We start from the raw sequence: 7,581 nt of genomic DNA, 5'->3' as shown, positions 1-7,581 counted from the left end.
TTTTGGTGTTGAACCAATTTTCGGGCTGTTTTGTTTTGGTTCCGAACTCAAAGATGATCCTGTTTCTATCTCAGACTTGTTTGAACCTATTTTCTTCCTGAAGGCGGGTTTGCGTCGGGAACGGTAGTGGGTGGATTCTCATCTCGCTGCCGGCTCCTGCCGGCCTGCTGATGCAACTTTTCGCTAATTGGGCTAGTTAAGCCCGACGTGTGGGTTACCCGCCCCCATCACAAGGTGCGGGTCTGCTCAGCTGATATGCTGACGCGTTTGCAGCCGATGCATTTAAGAGGGTCATTTCACCATTGGATCTCGGGCTGTTTCTGGTGCTTCTGACTGCTGCTTCTCACCACCATGTCTGCAGAGAAACAAAAGCCATCCCCCCGCTTCAAAGAGAACTCCCTCCATGTTCTTGTGAAGGGAGTCAGAGGACATCGGGAGGTCCTGTACCCAGGTGATAGAAAAAGGAAACCTCCTCAGCAGACAAAGGCAGCCTGACTGCGAATAGGAGGTCAATGCCAGGTCTGTGTACAGATGCACCTGGGCCCAATGCAGGAAAAGGTTCAATGATCTCCTGCATTCTGGAAAAGTGAGTATAAAAGCACACTTACTTTAATTCTGCTGTGCCTGTCATCACATCCCCATCACTCTGCATTGCTAACCCTCCTCCTGCACATCCTGACTCAACCTAACGTCCCTTGCACCAACCCCCATCCCTCTCTCCCTATGCACTGATTCACGTCCCCATCTTACAATTCACCCCTCACACCCACCCTCAAGGTTATGCACTGACAACAACTAACAACTCAAAAGGAGGGAACTTCATTATGGGAACCCACTACTTCACAGTCTCCCTCTAAACATCTATCCTATCCATTCTTTACATTCAATCCATCACTCTCACTGAAACTCCACTTCTTTCCCTCATTGCAGGAAAAGAGTGCTCACAATAAAAGGGAGAGGGAGAGAACAGGAGGAGGACCACCATCCTTATCCCAACTGACCAATGCTGAGGAGGCGGCTCTGGAAATTGTGGGATCAGGGGAACAGCTCGAAGTGGGGGATGGAGAGTAGGGCTCAGTTGAACAACCTGGTGACAGAATGCTTCTCCATCCATCTTATTTGACTTTCATGAGTGACACATATGGCATCTGATGTCATTAGAAATGGAATTCTCATCATGTGCACAATGGGATATGTCTGCAATCTACATATCACATGTCTAACTCATGTCTTTCCTCTCCCACAGGACCATCAAGAGCCCCCCTCCCTACTGCCCAGCAGGAAGAGCAGGAGGATGCTGCATCCTCTGAGGGAGCAGCATCAGCAGAATTGATCACAGCCAGCATCAGCACAGTGACGCACACCACGGTGGGTCCTTTGCGAGATAGAGTAGTGTTGTCACCTGGTGTATCACAATGCGCAAGTGAGCAAGAGCAGACGGTGGAGACAGGGACAGTAGTGGAGAGTCCTCATCAGAGGCTGCAGGGTACTCCCAGCTCTGCTCAGCTGTATGTAAATGCTGAGCCTCGGGGGCCATCCAGAAAGAGAGCGGTGCTGGAGTTTCAGGAACAAGCGCAGGAGGCTCTGACTGGGTTTGCAACCACGGTGACTGCGAGTGTGCAGAGAATGGAAGAGTCCGTCTCAAACATGAGCAATGCCGTGGTGCACTCAATGGCGAATGTAGGTTCTGCCATGGAAAGGATGGCAACCTCTATGGAGGACATAAATCGCCAGACTCAAATGAACATGGTGACTCTTCTAAATAGATTGTCAGCTATGGAGGATAGATGGGCATTTATCGTGGAGAGGAACCAGAGGTACATGGACGTCCCCATTATGAGGGCTCTCAGTACAGAGAAGGGTCCTCATGGCCCCACTGATGTGCAGCAAAGTGCTCTCCAAAATTGCAGTTAACAAACACTTAGCAAGGAGTTAAGTGCCTTAAATCCCTTACCCGCTGCTTGGTGTCAGGTCTGTTGTGAAATCACAGACCCGACACTCTTGAAACTCACACAGAGGCGGGTTCGCAGCGGATTTTCAACCCGCCATCAATCATTGCGACTTTAACACCTGAACCGCCTCTGAACCTGCCCCCGAGCGCCGGCAAAATTGTGGCCTATGTGTTTCACTTCAATCCACTTTGCTGACAAGTGATTCAAGATCACTGTCCAATCCAGGCCAGTAAACAAAGCTTCTTGCAATTGATTTCATACTGATGATCCCTGGATGTTCAGTATGAAGTTCGGCCAGAATTCTATCTCACAAAGAAGTAGATACCACCACTTTGTTTCCCCACTTGATACAACCTTGCTCACAAGACAATTCAGTACGACGGTTATGGAATGGCTTCAATTCCGTGTCCAGACACTGATCGGTCCATCCATTCAAGGTGTTTTCATACACTCTTTTCAGTACCGAGTCCTTTTGAGTCTCATTTGCAATTTCAGTTGCATTCATGGGAAAGTCTTTGTCAACTGCACCTAGCATCAAAATAGCACCTTCACTCCCAACACGAGTCTTCATGTGGCAACCTGGACAAGGCATCTGTGATTGCGTTTTGCTTTGAAGTGCAATCGTCAATCGTGTAGTCATATTATAACAACACTGCCCAACATTGCATTCTTGATGCGGCCATTGCAGGGAAGGCAGATTTGGGCCCAATATCGCTAGGGACAGTTTGTGATCGGTTATCAGGGTAAACTTTCTGCCGATCAGGAACTGTTGAAATTTCTTGATTCCAAACACTGTGGTGAGTGCTCCCTTTTCAACTTGCTCGTAGTTTCTTTCGCTCTGTGAGGGTTTGTGAAACGAACGTGATTGGTTTCTCTTGGCCGTCATCCATTACGTGGCTTATGACACCATAGCTAGAAGCATCACACGCTAATTTAAGCTCACGCTCCGTGTCATAGTGCAGAAATATTCACTAGAGTTTAGAAGAATGAGAGGGGATCTCATTGAAACGTATAAAATTCTGAGAGGGCTAGACAGACTGGATGCAGGGAGGATGTTTCCCCTGGCTGGGGGGGGTCTAGAATGAGGGGTCACATTCTCAGGATACGGGGTAGGACATTTAGCACTGAGATGAGGAGAAATTTCTTCACTCAGAGGGTGGTGAACCTATGGAGTTCTCTACCACAGAAGGCTGTGGAGGCCAAGTCACTGAATATATTTAAGAAGGAGATAGATAGATTTCTAAACACAAAAGGAATCAAGGGGTATGGGGAGAGAGCGGGAATATTGTATTGAGATAGATGATCAGCCATGATCATATTGAATGGCAGAGCAGGCTCGAAGGGCCGAATGACCTACTCCTGCTCCTATTTTTCTATGTTTCTAGAGCATCGCTAGAGAGAATTCTCCTACAAGCATCGTAAGCTTGATCTGTCACACGCTACCTGTGTACCGGTGAGAATCAACGCTGCTATTGGTGTGTATGCATACACACGAAGGCGAAGCCCAGACGATTAACAGTAAAACATCGCAAAAATTTAGTTTAGATGCCACAAATTCACCTTAAACTTTCCCACTCGAAGGTTGAACACTGTCCTTCCATGATCTCTAAAAATGACTTTGGAATCCCATTCTCATCGCCAAAATGTAATATATGTGGGTAGAACAGATGAAGGACAGAGATGTGATGAGCTAGCCCTTGTGCTTGTTTTATCAGGCCAGAGCGAACTGAGCATGCTCATACTAAGCTATGTGACAAACCATGTGATAATATATTATAGTCCTCTTGGCCACGATGCTGAAATAAAAGTCACAACAAAGTAAGCTTTCCACCTATATTCGTCTATCCATCAAATGTGACATCAAGAAATCAACTCAGCACCCGTATGTATTCTCTTAGTGAGTGTCTTGTGTGTGCCTTTGCTCATCCTTCTGATGTCACACAGTGCTACCCTAGTGGCTGCAGCATGGCTGGTGGAAGCCTGCTGACTTTCAGTAGGGGAGACTGCAAATGGCCTTACTTGACCTTGAGCTGGTGGCTGGGAGTGTGAAATCAATCTTCTTGTTCTTGTTCTTCTTCACTCTCCTCTCCCTCTTCTTGGTCACCCACTGGCTGGGCAGGCTGCATTTCTTGGGTGTGTGAAATGAGAAAGGTGGAGTTGTGATGATGGGAGGTGCATGCCAGAAGGAGGATAACGTATGAGGATACCGGCATCTTGAATTCTTTCAGCCCTGCCGTGGACAAAGGGCTCAGCCATGCTCCTGCCAAGAATGGCCTGCACCGTCTCCTCCAAGGAGGTGAGGTGAGATGAGGCTAGGAATGGGAGATGTGCCTTGTGATTGGTGCTAATTGTTGGTAGGTGAGTGATCGAAGGTGGGGGTCGTGCATTGAACAGTGTGTGAGGCTAGTGGTATGGTTGGTAGGAGACAGCTTTTGAAGATGCATTCATTGACCCTGACCAGTGGTCTGAAGTCATGAAGCCTCTTTGGGAACTGGAGCCAGGTGGTGGGGGCAACACTGCTGGCAATGACGACCCTCGTAATGTACTCCCACATCGTTCTTTATGGAGGGCCTCCTGGCCCCTGTGCGTAGAGGGCCTGTCTTGCACTGTTGACCCCCTGCACAAAGCTGGAGTGCTGCATGTGAGACCCTTGGTGCTCCTTCCCTGGCTTGCTGAGCCATTTGTGTTAGTGCTGAGGCATTTTTCCCATTTTTTGAGGTTAGGAAGGGAATTTAGCTTTAAGAGCTGAATATTCACATTTGGGATTCATTTTAATGTTTTTTTAAAAAAGGCAGTTAGTGCTGCAAACTGAATTGTTTCACTGGATTTTAATGTGTATTGCTTCAGTGTGCCTGGTCCCTTTAATTCTCAGGCCTGATCATTGCTCACAATCCCTTGCGAGCTCCACAGCCTCACTCCCAGAGACTGTACGAAGCTCCAATGCTGCTCTTGCACACAAACTTCGGGTCAGATGCCTCCAATATCACCACCAGGACGGTGTTGCACAGTGTTGCACGACAAGTAAGCACTGCGCCAACAATTTCCATCCCTCCCAGACAAATTTTGCTCCATTAGCTTTGCGGCCATTTTCAGCAGCCGTTAACTCCAGTTGCTGGTGACACCGGCGACTTTACTGGCTAACACGAATTTCTCCCCCTGTGAATTTTATCCCTTTTCTCTGGTTATTCAATTTTGCCACAGGGCTTCTTAGTTTCACCTACAACCTTTTCCTTTGGCATGAGACTTGCTATTTTTCTTTACTGTACTCTCTGATCCTCCTTTTTTGTTGGTACTCTCTGTGTTATGCATGGAAGAGGAGGCAGGTAGCTCCTCTATATGCTGTTCTTGAGCTAGCCACTTGGACATGTGTGAGTACCATCTGGAGTGATTCTTCCCCCGCACTTTCCGACAGGCAACCCCATTTATTTACTGAATACATTCCCATGTGTTAACTCTTTTTCAAGGTATATTTTGTTTGAGCACTATGTGTAGCAAAATTATAAGCATGTTTATAAAGGTTAAGTTTACAATTTTTGCCACGCTAAAAGGAAATCCAACTGCTACATGGAGAATCACAGGACTTTAATGCATTGTGCCACTACACTGCAAGACACTACTTTTAATACCTCAGGGAGGTCATTTTAGAACATTGTTAACAATCCCAAGTCTGATCCCTTGGGGTAGCCTAGTGATCACAACTGTCAAATTAGAATGACTACCATTGATCACTATTCACTGTTTCCATTATTTAACTAATTTATTGTCTAATTTACACCATCTTCATCTACCCTAAGGGCTTTCATTTTAGCCACAAATCTTTTGCATAGCATTCTATAAAATGTCTTCAGAAAAACAATATTACCATCATCTAAAAGATCTTCTGCATCCTCAAAATGCAATTGGTATAATCTGTCTCTTATAATCCAAGCTGAAAAAGGATTATTTCCTTTATTCTTGTGAAATGTATTTGAATTTCTTCCTTTATTTGTTGAAAAAAATGTCGGCCGCCTCGCTTCCGCCCGCTTCGGATGCGGAATGTGGCGGCTGCCATTTTGGAGAGGTCAGCAACGCTGCAGTTGCCTGTGCTCACCTCTCCCATGTAAATGTGCAGATCGTGATGTTAATTGGTGTGCAACGCCTGAATTAATGCATGACTGTGATTTTGGATGCCGCCGCATTCCATACCACCTTCTCCTAATCATGCACGGAAGAATGTGCACGCAGCAGTTATATGGCGATGCTGTCAGCGCTTCTTAAATGTGCATACACATCTTTCAGGTAAGTTTTGATTTCAGCTTTTGGAATTTTTTTTTACATTTTATTGGAGTAGTGGCTTGATGCAATATATTCAAAAAGTTGTTAAAGTGTACAGAGCGCGCTGGAGTGCTGCTGGACATTTGCAAGGCTTTGGATGTAAAAGGAAGGACTCTGAGAACACCACTTACTCCCAGTCCCGGGGGCTCTAGTTGCAGTCCCCCTTGGGCTGTAACATCACATGGAGATGAAGCAGAGGCAGCAAAGGGGACAAGCCGCTCGCAGAGGGAAGAGAAAGAAGCAGAAGAGTGTTATGTATTGTGTGTTCCCCTCCCACCTGTGGTGGCGCTGTCACAGGAGATAAATGGTTAGGTGTTCTCTCGGTTAAGTTTAGCTCTCTTTGTTCGGAACTTGCCAGAACTTCCTTTCCTTCCAATAAAGCACTTCATGTTTGAATCTCTGAGTTCTGAGTCCTAAATTGTGTCTAGGTAGAAAGGTACCGACACAACAAGTGGCAACGAGGAGCGGATGAATCTGCATACGTTACGGGTGCAGTGAGTAAACAGAAAATTTAATTTGAAACGTAAGATGGCTACTATATTAGGAAACATCAGTGATTTTGATGAAAATGTGGAGCAATGGAGCGCATATACGGAATGTTTTGACTATTTTGTTTTGGCGAATGCGGTGGCAAATGAAAAGGTCGTGCCTACCTTTTTGAGTGTAATCGGGCCGAAGACTTTCAGTTTACTTCGCAGCTTCGTGCAGCCAGATAAGCCAGGAACTAAAACATATAAGCAGCTAGTGGAAATTCTTGGAGCACATTTTTCACCAAAATCTCTGGTTATTGCTGAGAGATTTAGATTTCACAAACGGAATCAAGAGGAGGGGGAATCAGTGACGATGTTTATTGCTGCTTTAAAAAGGTTGTCGGAACACTGCCAGTTCAAGGAGGTGCTGAATGACACCATTAGAGACAGACTTGTGTGTGGTCTGCAAAATGCAGCCACACTGAAGCACCTTCTTACTGAGGACAACCTTACTCTTGAAAAGGCCATTGAAGTTAGTGTCTCCATGGAGATGGCGGAAAAGGCGGCTCACCAGTTGAGTTCAACAGGGAGAGTTCACAAGGTGTTGTCTGAGCCTAAAGGTGCGTGGAACGGCACATGTTACCGTTGTGGGAAAACGGGCCATCACGCTAATGACTGCTGGTGTACGGAGCTGGAATGCCGAAATTGTGGCAAAAAGGGTCACATCGAACGTGGCTGTAGAGGTAAAAAAAGAACAGACAGAGCTGGGAAGCATGGAAGCAAAATGTCTGTATTTGGACAAGAGAGGAAAAAGAGTGTTCATTCAGTGCAGTATGATGGAACAA

This window comes from Somniosus microcephalus, chromosome 9, assembly GCF_052327205.1.
Source record: "Somniosus microcephalus isolate GS21.2 chromosome 9, FLI_Smic_1.0, whole genome shotgun sequence".
Classification (NCBI taxonomy): domain Eukaryota; kingdom Metazoa; phylum Chordata; class Chondrichthyes; order Squaliformes; family Somniosidae; genus Somniosus; species Somniosus microcephalus.
Note: the sequence above shows the minus strand (reverse complement) of the source record.